At 34.0% G+C, this 15,797-nt stretch overlaps 1 long non-coding RNA gene across 1 annotated transcript in view; it reads left to right on the top strand.

Moving 5' to 3' along the window:
- Positions 1-242: 242 nt before the first annotated feature.
- Positions 243-15,797, top strand: part of LOC106730196 — a 153,271-nt gene continuing 137,716 nt past the window's right edge. The window contains exons 1-2 of the long non-coding RNA XR_001366634.2: positions 243-373; positions 2,403-2,578. This is a non-coding gene — a long non-coding RNA (uncharacterized LOC106730196). The remainder of the gene's footprint in view (positions 374-2,402; positions 2,579-15,797) is intronic.

The following is a 15,797-nucleotide window of genomic DNA, read 5'->3' as shown; positions in this document are numbered from 1 at the left end:
TCCTCTAGGCCTCCATCTCGATGGTAAGATCCAGCGCCTGTGCGGCCATCTTTTATTTGGGCAACGTAGAAATAGGACACATATGAAAAAAAGTAAAAGCGAAACAGAGACATAGACACAGTGCATTTATATTACACCCCTCTAAACTCTTATTTAGTACAGAGAAATTTCTCTCTGGCCTCGTCAGTCTGACTGTATAGCTTCTTTCGTCGGAATGGAAAGGCGGAACACAGTGTATCATGTGACTTCCAGTCCTTCCGCCTATTCCCCGCCAGGCCTCCCCTCTCTCTTCTGATTCGGGCGCTATGAGATGACGCCAGCGTTTCAAGCCAACAGCTTTCTTGGTCGCGCAGTTGTGTTCGTGGTTGGAAAGGTAACGGTCAACTTTTTGCACAGGTGTTTGCTTTTCTTATTAGTCGTCACTTTGTCCCGTTTTTCTGAGCATAGCATAGTTTTTAAGCAATCTTCATAGCTCCGAGAGCCTTCCTTTTTCTTTTGGACCCCTGGCTCTTACTCCGGGGTTCTCCCCAGTTCATTGGAGCTGCTCGGGTCTTCTGACATACCGCTGTACCCCGGCCAAGTTTCAGGGCCCTGCTCCCTGGTTTGCCCGTGTTTTGGTTTTAGCTTCCCCGGTTAGTTGACCGAAGCCCTGAGAATGTTTATGCCTCCCTCTCCATTCCTTTTTATAAACGTATGTGTATCATTTTCGTGGTCCCTGTATATTAGGCAGTGCATATCTTCATTCATTCATTCAATTAACATTTACCAATCCCCCAAAGAGCCACTGACAGCTTAACTTTATCAGGAAGAGGAGACTTGCCTTGTACTTGTTAATCCTTGAAGTGTAGAAAATTACGACATTCCTTCAGTCTTTTTAGAGACAGATAATTACCGAGAGCCTTCTATGTGTGAGACACAGTGCAAGGCAGCCGTGTTCCCTGCCCTGTTACCTTCTATGGGAGAGACGATAAAAATATTTAACAAACAAGATAGTCACAGATTGTATGCTGAAGAAAATAAACAGTAATAGAAGAGAGAATAATTTTCTCTGAGGTGGTTTAGGCTTAACCTGATGAATAGGTGATTGTTAAGGTTGTGCAGGTTAAAAAGTGATATTTAAAAAATTCAACGTTGATACAAATTTGATATAACATAATTCAATGCAGAAATAGAACGGTCCTGGTCCATCCTACACCCCATGAGTATCTCTCCAGCATTAAAAGTTTGGTGTATATGCTGCTTGATATTTTTCTGGGCATACATGCACATTAACATCATTCTTCAATGCAATGCACTGTTGTATTCTTTTTTCCCCAGCTATGTATGGTTTCACTCCAGTGTATATAGATTTTTATCTCCTTTTTAAAGACCGCATAGTACTTTGTAGAATAAGTGTGCCATAATTGATTAAATCATTATCTCAAAGGTGGATGTTTAGTCATTTCCATTTTTAAAAAAGTGGCAAATAGTGTTACAGGACACACATTTTCAGTGTTGCTGTAGGAGAAATTCCTAGAATAGATACTGTAGGTTGAACGATAGCTGCATTTTTTTAAATTGTGAGTGAATGCTTTGTGGAAGAGAAACACATGTCACTGGGAAAGGCAGGAGGAGTAACTAATGACAGCCCCAAAAGGGAACTGTTTAACTTAGTTTTAAGTCTAAAGTTTTGGGAAAACCCAAAGAAAAGGGAATATTATAAGAGAGTATGATTTCTTCAGAAATCAGGAGGAAAAAGGACTGATGAAGTGGTGTAAAAAAAAAAAGCAAAATTGCCTGTAAATACTGCATCAATCAGCAACAATTGAAAGGTAGCAAGGGTAGGCAGTCCATTGATTAAAATTTAGATTGTAATGTGGAGTCACTTTTTCAAGAATTGTTCAGTATAATGAATTGTGCTTTTTAAGTCTAATATTTCCCTTCAGATCCTGACATTTGTATATCAGACACCAGTCTTTATTGATTGGCCCACAAACTCTAAAATATAACCAAAATTTTCTAAAGTGTTCGGAGGACTGGAAAGAAGTAACACAATATTGAGGGTGATAGAAGTGGCTGGATACCCTCTGCACGTGGGCATTTCATAGAAGAGAGCAAGGAAGGTTTGGCTCATTTGTTGAGAGCTGAGCATCTTTAACAGGTCCATGGTTGTCTTCAGCTCTCCTCTTTTCTTTATAAGTCCACACCAGAATCATCTCTAAAAGTCCCTTTGTGGCAATTGACACTAAAAGTCTTCCAGCCTCTTCCTTTATCCTGTTCTAGAGCTGCTTCCACATTTGCAGGTCTTTGTTAGTTACAACAGCAGCCCACTCGGTACCAAAATCTGTATTAGTAAGGGTTCTCCAGAAAAACAGAACCAACAGGATTTTTTATCGATTGATTTGTTTGTTTATTTATTTAAGGAATTGGTGCACTCAATTATGGAGGCTGAAAAGTCCTACAATGTGCAGTCAGCAAGTTGGACACCCTAGAAAACCGGTGGTGTAATTCAGTCTGAGTTGGAAGGTCATCAGTGAAGCTGATGGTGTAAATCCAGTCCAAGTACAGGAGAAGAACGATGTACCAGCTCAGCAGTCAGGTAGAGAAGGAACAAATTCTCCATTCCTCTTCCTTTTGCTCTGCTCAGGGCGTTAATGGGCCCCAGATGATGCCCACCCACTTTGGGGAGAGCTGCCTGCTAATCTCACTGGAAATACTCTGACAGACAAACCTGTACATAATGTTTAGCCAAATATCTGGGTACCCTGTGACCCAGTTAAGTTGACACATAAAACTAACTACTACACTGGGCAACCACTGATCTGTTCTCTATCCCTACAGTTTTCCTTTTCCAGAAGGTCATATAAACGACATTATATAATATGTGAGCTTTTGAGTCTAGTTTCTTTTACTTAGCATAATATGTTTGAAATCCATGTAGTTGTGTAGACCAGTAGTTTCGTTTTCTCTTTTTTATTTGCTGAGTGGTATTCTATTACATGGATATTTTGCAGTTTGTTTATTTATTCTTTTGTTGAAGGACTTTAGCATTTCCTCCAGTTTTGGAAATTATGAATAATACCACTCTAAACGTGATTTGTAGGTTTTCATGTGAACATAAGTTCTCTTTTTCTCCAGGATAAATACCAACAAGTGGGATTGCTGGGTCAAATCATATGTTTAAATTTTTAAGAAACTGTCAGACTGTTTTTCCAGTTTCTGGTCTCATTTTGCATTCTAATCAGTAAAGTATGAAAGTTTTAGTTGCTTTACATCCTTCTCAGCACTTGGTGTTGTCAGGATTTTAAATTTTTGCCACTGTAAGTTTGTAGTGGGATTTCACTGTTTTATTTTCATTTCACTAATGACTAATGGTGTTGGGCATATTTTCATGTGTTTATGTCCTACCTATATCTTTGGTGCAGTGTCTTCACATCTTTTATCCATTGTTTTATTGATTGGTTGTGTTCTTATTATTGAGTTTTGAGATTTCTTCATATATTTTACATAGGATTCCTCTGTCAGATATGTGAATTTTAAATATTTTCTCCCAGATTGTGGCATCTCTGTTTATTCTGTTCAGCTTCTTTCACAGAACTGAAGTTTTAAATTTTGGTGAAGTACAGTTTGTCAGTTTTTTTCTTTTATGAATAATGCTTTTGTTGCTGTATCTAAGAACGTTACCTGTTCCAAGCTTATGAAGATACTCTCCTATGTTTCATATGAAGAGTTTTATGATTTATACAGTTGACCATTGACCAACACGGGTTTGAACTGTGTGGGTCCACTTATACATGGATGTTTTTCAATAAATATGTTGGAAAACTTTTCGGAAATTTTTTACATTTGAAAAAACTCACAGATGCATTACATTGCCTAGAAATATTCAAAAAATTAAAAAAAAGTTAGGTATGTTGGGAATGTATAAACTATGTGCAGATAGAGATTTAACATACAGAATGTATATTAATTGACTGTTTATGTTGTTGGTAAGGCTTCTGGTCAACAGTAGGGTAGGAAGAAAGAATGGAGGGTATCCATGAAGACTGAACATGTAGATAATACTATTTTGTACAGATTCAAGATGTAATTCAATTGGGAAGTAACAGTGCAGAAGAGAACTTTTGTTAATATGCTGGTATTTTTTCTCAGATTGTTAAAATGACATTTCAGAATTTAAAAATTCTAATTGAACTCTTGGATTTCAATTTCAACTTCATAAAGCTGAAAGAATTGCACAATTTAATGACAACTGTGCAAAATAAACCCTAAGTAGACTCTCAAGTCCTACTTACATAAAAATCAGCTTATACAAAACACCGTACTTTTAAGTCCGCAGCCTTAATAAGTACTTTGTGCCAGTTACAGCCCCAAGGATCTTTAGCCTCTTAATAAATTTTCCTTACTATATATAAATAAGTGGTTAACTTCAGCTACACATAGGAACCACCTGGTGTGCTTTAGAAAATAATGAAACCTGGTCCTATCCTTAGCAATTCTGATGTAATTTTTTTCTTTTTAATTGTAATGAAATACACATAATAAAGTTTTTTACTGGTGACATTTAGTACATTCACAATATTGTGCAACCACCACTCTAGTTCCAGGATGTTTTCATCACCCAAAAGGAAAACCTTTACCATTAAGCATTCACTTCCTATTCCCCCATCTCTGCAATTACTAATGTATAGAAATAAAACTGATTTTTGTGTGTTGATCTTGTATCCTGCTGCTTTGCTGAATTTATTTATTAGCTCCAATAGGTTTCTGTTGTGTATTCTTCAGGGTTTTTTTTTTTTTTTTAACATATCAGGTCATGTCATCTGTGAATAGATACTACTTCTTTTCCAATTTGGATGCCTTTCATTTCCTTTTTTGATCTAATTGATTTGGCTATAACTTCCAGTACAATGCTGAATAGCAGTGGTGAAAGTAGATATCCTTGTCTTATTCCTGGTCTTAGGAGGAGACTTCTCAATCTTTCACTATTAAGTATGATGTTAGCTGTGGGTTTTTCGTAAGTGCCCTTTGTCATGTTGAGGCAATTCCCGTTTGTTCCTAGTTTGCTGAGTGTTTTAACCATGAAAGGATGCTGTATTTCTGGATCAATTGAGATGACTGTATGAGATTTTTCCTTCATTCTGTTAATGTGGTGTGTTACATTCATTGATTTTCATATTTTGAAACACCTTTGCATTTCTGAGATGAATCCCACTGGATTGCAGTTTATAATCCTTTTAATTTGATGGTAGATTCAGTTTGCTGGTGTTTGGCTGAGGAGACCTGTATTCAAAGGACTGTTGGTCTATAGTTTTCTTTTCTGTGGTCTCTTTGGCTTTGGTATCAGGGTAATGCTAGCCTAGTAGAATGAGTTAGGAATTGTTCCCTCATCTTCTCTTTTATTCTAGGAGGTTGTGAAGGGTTACTATTAATTCTTGAAATATTTGGTAGACTTCACCAGCAAAGTCATGTGGTCCTGGACTTCTCTTTGTTGGGAGATTTGTAAGTCTGTTGAAATATTCTGTTTCTTCTTCAGTAAATATATATATTTCTAGGAGTTTGTCCACTTCATCTAGGTTATCTAATTTGTTTGCTTATAATTGTTCAGATTATTCTCTTATAATCCTTTTTACTTCTGTAAGATTGGTGTAATGTCCCCACTTAGTTATTTCCATCATGTCTTTTTTTTTAGTCTATCTAAATGTTTGTCAATGAAACATTTTGTTAACATTTTCAAAGAACTAACTTTGATTTCATTGATTATCTCTATTGTTTGTCTATTTTATCTCCACTCCAATTTTTATTATTTCCTTTTATTTTTCTTAACTATGAATTAATTGGCTCTTTTTATAGTTCCTTAAGGTATAAAGTTTGGTTATTGATTTGAGATCTTTCTTTTTGGGCATCAGGGTTTTAAAAGCTTCCTAGTTGATTCTGATATTAAAAGACAAGATTAAAAATACTGCTTATAAGGCCAGAAAGCAAGAGAGCTACTGGGGTTGAGTCAGATGGACTCAGGAACCAACCTGAAGAGGTTCCCACTGAGTTGGGGCATTTTGAGTATCAAAAAGAATAATAATTGCAATATATTGAAACATATATGTTATACTTGAAGCCATGAGTTCATAATGACAAAAGTCATTGGTCATCTACGGAGGATGTTAGCAAGTAAAGTTATTACTTCAGAGTTATTACCTATTAGAAAAGAAATTAAGAGTAAAGCATTTATTCTGCCTTTCCTAATGAATTATACTTTGGATAACCAAGTGGTTGATAGAGGGAAGTATCTCTTCATATAAGCATTCTAACTAATAAATTAAGGAGGACTGATAGAATTATAATATCACCGTTTTGTAACTTCTAATGAATTAATGCATTGTTAATGGCTACTAGCATCACAGAGGATGCTATGAAGACTATGTGCCTCCTATGAAGACTCTAAATTAATTTTGTAAAAACCAAAAAACAAACAAAACCCTGAATATGACCAAGTCTTTAGATCACTTATCAATTTTCAAAAAATATAAGGGGTAAACATGATGACATTTCAAGGATATGATAGGCAAAATCAGACTCAGGACCATACTATAAGGCAAACAATCTGATTTCTTTAATAAATAAATTGCAAAGAAATGAAAAAGAGAATGGCAGACTTATGGATTAAAAGAATCTCAAGACATGTCAACCAACTACAGCATATGGGCTTTATTGTTTCCCTAATTCAAACAACTATAAAAATTTGTAAGTCAATTGGGGTAAAATAGTGGAGTTGGGGTTTCTCTAGGAGAGGAGCTTTTATCCAATAATAATAATTCTGTAAAACCAATTCTGTAGTGATCAGTAGATACTTTGTAGTGGAATATAAATTTTATAGTATTTTTAAATTTGGTTAAACTACTGTTACTTGAGAATCAGACTATGTATTAACCAAGGTGATGGTATTAAATCAAGTGACAGGAGAATATTACCTAGATTTTGCAGCCTTAAGCAAGTTTCTGTAAGAAAAAGATCAAATTTAGCTCAGCTGAAAGCCAAAGAAGAAAAGACATGAAAAAGCTGGATGTTTTTTACACCAAGACAGGAGTTTTTACTTCTACCGGGATATTTAAATCTCACCTGGCAGTTGTCCCAGTTCTTCATTCCTTTACCTGACTCCGCTCCCCACCAACACACACTACATTACACTCTGCTATGAATGGGACCTGTGAGCCTAAATTTTTCCTCCTTTCTTCTTTGTTAAAGTTCTTCTCCTTCCCTACAGTGCACATCCATCCTCTCAGAACAGATCTCAGTAAAACATTAGGAAGAAGGTTCACATCTCCTTGGGCCCAGTCATCATCCTTCAAAGTATTTATTGATTTCCCCCCCGGGAGATCTGGCAGTGATTTACTGGTTAACTTTGATTTCAGGGCTTTGTAACCTCAAATTACCTACTCAGAGTGAGGGATTAGAGGATCTGAGCTGCTAGATTATTTTGAATTTGGGAAATAAGTTATTTTCATATAATCTCATTCATAAAGGCATTCACGTGGCAGAGGGATTATATCTATGGTGGGAAATGAAAGCGTGTTGCTTCGGATCAGTGATTCCCTATGACTTATAGGCTAAAATCTAGGCTTCTTGATCTGGCAGTGAAGGACTGACACAGATCATCCTAACTTATCTTTCTGATCTATCTTATTTTTCTCGCCTCTATGAACCCCAGTATGGGTATGGTCCTCCTAGCATTCTGTGATGATTCTGGATCTGTACCTTTATTTAATGTTGCTTCCGCTTGAAACACCCTCTTATTTTCATCCTGTATATCTAAATCCTTTCCAAGAACTTCAGAACTTCTCAGTTCTCTTCTATAAACATTCTCATGTATCTTCCTACTTTCCAATCAGAGTGCTTAAACTTTTCTTTATCACTTATTGTGATCTAGTTATATAATAGTTCTTGAGTTGTCTTATGTTAGTACTTGATTTGTCTGAGTTTTGATGCTAATGGATGTATGTTCTTTGAGGACAAGACAATATATTTTTCTTCTAGATATCATAATGCAATGTTTCCTGCATTGTGGGCTCCCAGTTACCGTTTATTGGTTGATGATTCATCATTATGTAAATTATCTGGGAACAGACCCTATATTCCTAAAGTCTTTAATAGTATTTGCATGCCAGAAGTCTAGGCTGATGATGATGACTTCAGAACTAGGTATGAAAATTATTTAAAAAAAAAAAATTACAACTGCAAAAATACAGGTATACCACATGGTGGCACCAAAGGTACATCATTATTTTTGCAGGTTTTGTAGGCTACTTCAGTCTACCAGAAACTGTAATTATCTTACTAGCACATTGAAAAAATATTTTTAATATCTAACTAATAAGTAAATTTAGTGGAATGTTATGGAGTGAGCATTTCTTAATATAAAGAAATTCTAAAAGGTCTTTGGATCTTTAATTGTCTTTATTTACAAAGCCTCTGTTTAAGTTCTAGAACTCCTCCATATTGTTTTGGAATCAGATTCCTGTTCCCTCACTCCCTCAATGTCCTGTCCTTCTCTACTGTAAAAATTTCATGAGCGTTAGAAGTTGTTCTTTGATATCTGGGTTTTGAGATAGAGGTCATTGATGGCTCACAGGATATTATGCTTTGTAGAGTGTGGACCTATACAAATTCCAGCTGTTGATGGTACGTGTAGTTCTTTTGCAGACAGGCTTCTTAGGCATGTTGCCTAAGTTTAATTTCCATGTGTAAAGTCATACTTAAAGTATGTAAACTGAAACAGATGTTAGTACTCTGAGAATGCATTTGGTGCACGAAGGAACAGTTCCCTAGCCTCTTCTTCCACCCCCACTTTATTTTGAAAGCCCTTTTGAAAAGAAAAGGGCCTCTAGAGAATCATCCAGTGTCTTTGACCCCATTAATGAGTAGCAGTTCATTCCTGGGAAATAGTTGCCCAAATAAATGTTAGATTTTGCTTAAACTTCTTCCTGAATAACTGTATGATTTTCTTTCCTTCCCTATTAGCTTTGTTTAACTATTCTTTAATTAGGAAGTTATTTACTCTAATAATATAAGTTTTATTAAAACCAAACTAAATCTTACTGATATTATCATTTGAATAATAACTCTGAACTTTTCTTTTCCTAAAGATTAACAGTAATGAAGGCAGATCTTTGTGCAACCCCTGTGTACCTTCTCACTGCTGTGGTGTCAGACATTTAAGGACTGTATTTAAATTTTCTAATATCTGATTTATATTGATGATAGTTTATAGAGTTCTTACCACACAGTTAGAATTTGTGCTTCCAGTAATATTCTAAAAAAAAAAAGGCAGAGTTATTAGAAGTAACATCTAACTATTTTCTTTTTATCTTCTTTCCTTCTTCTCTCCCTCTCTCCTTTTCTCTTTTCAAAGATATTTGCTAAGGACCTATGTCAGGTACTGTGCTAGACTCAAAAATGATTAAGACAGATCCTCATCTCAAAGAACATTCAAGATAACAGGGGAAAGAAGCACAAATTAAACATTTCTGACAGCACAACAGAGCTAACCCATAGTCAGGGGAACTAAAGAAGACAATAGAGGAGATGCTACTGGAGCTAGGTGTTGAATGATAGAGGGGAATTTCTCTAGGCAGTCAAGGGAAAAGCAGATTTTTGAGGCAGCAGAATGGAATGAGCATTAGTCTGATGACGGTCTGTGGAACATAAGGACTCTGGTTTCTCACAGACACATGGTAGGGGAGTAATTAGGTGGTGAGAAAGAACAAGAAGAAGGGTGAGAGCAGACTTAGTTATGCCTAAAGTTTTGAAAACATAAATCACACTGAATGATGATTACAATAGGCAATTGTAGGTAACACCCATAATTTTAATAACAGATTAGTGTCCTTAGTAGTTTATCCGGCTTTTGGGGTAACTGTTCTCACTCAGTGGGTAAATGCACAAGATGAAAAAAAAATCTACTATTAGCTTAATGTTACCTATCATCAGGATCTTTCCAAGTACAACAGATAATTTTTGAATTATCCACAGTTTGGGTTTGTTTATTCTGCTACAAACTTCATGTGTATTCAATAGAATATCAGTGTTCCCTGCCCTCAGAGCAAAGTCTTTTTTAAATTAAAAATGAGTGATTAAAGTTTTAAAGATTTGATATATATTTTGATTTATGATAAAGGTTTGATTTATTTCAAGGTGATAATATATGACCTTTTTTCTGCATAATAAAACTTGATAGGTATCATAAAAGCTGATGTTCTTAAGGTGAGTGTATTACCTTCTACGTGTATCAGTCAAATATATCAATTGACTAAAAATTTATGCAATTCCATCTATAGTCACATAATTTTGGCTTTGTTACATAAACATAAAAAAGCCTCCTTAAATTTGTCTTTATATTTAATCCTTCAAATCCATAGATATTTAGTTTCTAGAGTAAGAAGTAAAACTTTAGTGAAAAACGTGTATTATGCATTTGTATAATTATAACACAGATGTATAATTACAATGCTGTGTTGGTAATTCATTGATAATTTGACCTTTATTAAGGCTTAGACTTAGATGGCTAAATGTTAGCTCTAGTATATATTAAATGTAACAGAAGTAACTTAATTATCTGGATAGTATTTTCATCACAAAGTAAAAGGAAATGCAAAGTGTATGTAGAGAAACTTATGTTCAAAAAATAAATTCTGAGTTATTTTGTCATGTTTTTAAAATCACTGATGGAGATGTTTCAGTAGCTCTCTGTTTTTTAGATACATAATACTATTTTATTATTTTATAAAAATAAGTTAAAGTTTTCTACTTCTGGTTTTAGTATTTGTTTTATTCTCAAATACACATCTTCTGGCCTTGCCACTATAATTTTAGTTACATGGAAATAATGATACTATTTATTGGAATATATGTTATTTGTTGGGATATATGTGGATGTTGGAAGTTTGCCCTGAGAGTATTTTGTATATTTTATTTTTTTATTGGATCAGAATAAAACATACATCTAAATTAAGAGGGAAGCATTTATATTGCTCTCTTACATTTAATCCTTGGCATTGAACCCACTCTTTTTTTCAGCCTGAATTATAATTCTAAAACAAACAGATTCAAAGTGCTCTATTTTCCATTTTAAAGTTTCCATCAAACTGTGGCTAGGGAGTGGATAGAAAACCATTATGGCATTTTTTTTAGGTTTTCTAGTCTGTTTGAGAGGTCATAAATAAACAGTAAAGCTTCAGTAATTTCATTTATGGAAGTCACTTGAAAAAATAATTGTCTAATGATTCAGTCACAAGTGAATTCAGTCTTATGAAGGGGTGTTATAAAGATTGTATTTTTATTTTTTTACATGAAAATAATTTTATTTTTAGGGTATAGTGAATAGTTTTTAAGGAATTAAGATTTGTATTCACTTACCTTTGTCCTTCACTTCAAGAATAATAGCTTTCCCTCTTGAAATGTATCCCTTATGGTAAATAATTCACTAAATAATGTAACACAGATCTTTAGAACTGTAGACATTAGAGTGGATTTCATCTTGATCTGTAAATCAAGCACATGAATCTGGGTCAAGGGTGGCCAGGTAAACAGAATCAGTCAACCCAATTTTGGTTTGAACAGCCTCAAGTAATAACACTCTACTCTCACCATCAAAAATACTGTGTCCATCCTCAGTGAAAGACCTTTAAACTGCTATAACAAGATTTGGAGTTTAAGATGCTTTTACTGGAAAGGCAACTTTAATATTTTTCTTTTCCCAGAAAATGAAAAACAGAGAAACTCTCATTTCCTGACTGTATGTCAACTGTTACAAAAGTCTTAAAGCAAAATGGAGCCTGTCTTTGTTCAGTACAATAGTGCTAGTAAAGAAGTGTTGTCTTGCTGTAGTGTTCCTGCAAGTTAATTTATTTGTTGCTTTAGAAAGAAATTCTGTTTCCATTAAAATTCAGTCTCTGGGTAGGTGATTCATAAGCAGAGGACCTGGAAATGGGATCCGTCTCTTGAGCCTATTTACATTCTTAATCATACACAGCTGCTGAAGTTGATGGAGGATTTTGGATTTTTCAAAGGCAGAAAGAGTCTTATCCTTTGTGATTAAAATATTAGACCTTGGTCACATTTAACCAACACCAAGTAACATAATAGCTTAGAAAACTAAGTTTTGGAGAATGTGGATATTCCTTTCAATGTGTGGTGAACCTCTTTTTAGGTATTTTGAACTCAGCTTTTAGCATATTTCAAAAACTTTTCCTTTGATACAAAACAGCTGTAGCCATGTTTTGAGTGATATAAACGTTCCCTTCCACCCCCTCCTTATTCTTACACTTCCCAGGCTCAAGGCAAAGGATTTAAAAACTGCATTTTCTTCTTATCATGCATGTCCTACAATTATTAGCCTTTTTAATAAAATAAAACTTTATAAAAAATCTTTTACAGAGATGGAGTTTGAATGCTTACTTGAAGCAAATAACCTAAAAATGATAGAAAAACATTAACTGTTTTCTTGAAAACTTAGTATAATCTTGAAACACCTTCTTCTAGTATAGTCATTAACAAATTTTCAAATGAATTTCCTGCTCGGAAATAACTTGGCCAGCACAGACAACAAATTAATACACATTAATAGATGTTTGAGTTGAAACAGGCAAGCCAATAATAATTCTTTTCTCTTTGAGTTTACAGGAAGTGATCCTTCCTGTTTCTTCAACCCTGATAAGTTATAGCCCCATCTTTCTCACTTTTGTGATGATTTGTCTATGGGCTCTTGTCTGAATAATGTTAAGATCTTGCAACATCACTGGTGAATTTCCCATACTGTAGAAGCTGTATTAACAAATTAATAGCTGTTTCTTGGCATCTTGTATTTGAATAACATCATGCACAAGTGGCTTTTAGTATATAAGTAATCCAGTCTAAACTAATTTTCAAGCAATTTTCCTAGTCACATGGATTAGAGGTCAGAATGGGTCAATCATGTTTAGAGTTACAGAACTTTTTCTGTATTAAAATTTTCTTCTAAGACCTCAAGGAGGCTGTTTTCTTATGGAACTTAAGCAAGGCAAAGAACTTGATTTTAGACAAAGTGCAGGGGTAAGATTATAATTTGTTCCAGGAAGTATGCACCAAAACTGATTTTTTAGATTTTAGCAGTATATGCTTTTTTGATGGTCTGTCTATCTTTGAGGGATATTTCTGAACATAGTCACCTATTAGTAGTGTCTGAGGTGGTATTATTTGAGAGATGGAGTTTACCATCTTTTCATTTTATTTGTGAAATATGTTGTTACCAAAAAATACAGTACATTAGAATGAATATATCTTAAAAAGCATGAATTCCATGTTTTTAGAAGTATGCCATAAAAATTAAAGTGAGATTGAAATTATAATTGGCAATTATCAACACATTATTGCAGTCAAATGCTCTTCCACTGAGCTATACCCCCTCTGCTTATCAGCACATTATTGATAGTGGATTTTATTTCTGTTACTTTAAACTTATTTTATTTCTTTAATTAGTCATTCATTTATTAAAAGATATAACATTAACATTTGAAAGTGTGAAAATTAATTAGTGTTTGTGGATATACTTTGACTTTAGTTGAAATAAATTATCTACATATTTTCCTTTAATCGCTGCATGTTGTTGTTGAAAATACTCTAGAAGAAACTAAACTAATCATTCATTGCTTTGAAAAGAAATTAAGAACTTTAAATGATGCAACAGGTTAGTTTATTAGTCAAAAAAATAGTTCCTAAAGGATCATAGATGACTAAGTTTTGACAGTGGTTTTAAAAGTTATCAGAAAAACCTTGGGACAACAGAGATTTTTGACTGAAATGCACTGTATTAGGTTCATGCTTATAGACACCCAGTTGGTTTTGCATGCATTTTCCACTGTGAGAATGAAATAAATTGTGTGCAAGAGTTTGTCTTTTTTGATTTAGCACAGTATTATGTTACATGCCTCTGCTTTATATTTTTAACCGAGTTCTTTTGGGTTTATGTATCCTGCATGCCTCCCCAGTGGCCAATATGTAGAATGTTCTGTAGAATGCAATAATCTTAAGTTCTGTGACTATTAAACTTTGTTAGAAGGTAATTTAATTGCAAATGGTTATCCTATGTCATTGGTTTTTTTTATGTGTATGTTTCTTTTTATTTATTTTCATTCAATTTGAATATTTTCCAGCTAGTAATAAATATATTGATAAAATGGTTAATGCTTATAAAGAACCTCATATATGTCAGCAAAATACTTTTACTGGATTATCTGATTTATTTCTCAAAGCTAACCTGTAATGTAGACACAGTCATTTTGTAGGCAAGAAAACTAAGGCACACAGATGTTAACTAATTCATCCAAAATTATATACTTAGCAAATGGCAGAACCACTCTTTGGATCTAGACGGTTTCTAGAGCCCTTGCTTAGCCTCTTAATAGGAAAAAACTGGAAGAATGTAAATATCTGATAATGAAATTAGTGTGAACCACTGAAATATTTTTATGTATAAAATTTAAACAAGAAAAGCAAGTATAATTGACTTAAAATAAATTAAAATATTTTGTAAAAAGCAGAACACCCAAGTTCCACATTTCTTTTTAGAGTTTCTTTTGAATAGAAAAGGCAGTACATACAAAATGTAAAGAATGCATGTAGTTCATCTGAGAAACACTATTAACTATTGACACAAATACAATCTCTTTAGATACCTTATATATATATGTATATACATTTTGAATATTATTGATTATTTTTACAAAAATGGAACCTTGCCATGTATTTTTATAATTTGCAATATTTTCTCAAACAATTCATTACATCAGAGCCCCTCAGACTCATTATGTGTACTTGGATAACAGGATAAATATGGTTAATTGATTAAGATATAACTGAAGAGCCTTTCATCACTGCACGCTAGTGTAGTTCTGTTGTACATGAGATGAAGGGACTAGTACAGATGGTGACTGTATCTTATATGATAGATAATCAGATGGATTTTTATTTCTATTGACTAATTATTTCATCTGTACACTATTAAAGCAAAAAGCAGGATTAATGACTAAAGTGATGTATATCTGAAAACATCTGAAAAAATACAAATATAATGAGATTCCTAACATGTTATAAAAAGTTATAACAAAATTATAAATATTTCCGTCTAACACACACACTTGGGATATTTATTTTAGTCCAAAGAGTTGTTTTGCGCAAATTACTGTGTTTGCTAACTTGCTCTCAGTCTTGCTTTTGAAATTATGTGCTACTATTATGGATCTTGTATCAATTAGACATAGTCATAGAGAATGAGGAAAAACTGGATCATATTATCCATGAGGCCAGTGATTCTCAACCTTTACTGCGTACTGGTATTATCTGGAGAGTTTTAAAAATACTAATGCCAGAGATTCTGATTTAATTATTCTGTGCTATAGCCTGGGTAATATGTTTTTAAAAGCCTTGCAGGTACTGACAATATTAAATTTTGGTGAGATTGTGAAACAACAGGAAATCTCAGACGATTGCAGGTAGGCAAGTATTATGGTACAATTGCTTTGGAAAACAGTTTGTTTCTTATGCAGTTAAACCTATACCTCCCATGTGACCCAGCAATTCCACCTGTAGGTATTTATTTAGAGAAATGAAAATGTATGACCACACAAAGACTTGTGCAAGAATATTCTTGGCAGCTTTCTTCACCATAGCCAAATGTCCATCAGCAAGAGAATGGATAAACACATTGTAGTGCATTCGTACAATGGAATTCTACTCAGCAATAAAAATGATGAACTACTCATACATGCAACAGCATGAGTTGAGGTAGG

This window comes from Camelus ferus, chromosome 5 (genome assembly GCF_009834535.1).
Source record: "Camelus ferus isolate YT-003-E chromosome 5, BCGSAC_Cfer_1.0, whole genome shotgun sequence".
Classification (NCBI taxonomy): Eukaryota; Metazoa; Chordata; class Mammalia; order Artiodactyla; family Camelidae; genus Camelus; species Camelus ferus.
Note: the sequence above shows the minus strand (reverse complement) of the source record. Positions and strands in the feature narration are given on the sequence as shown.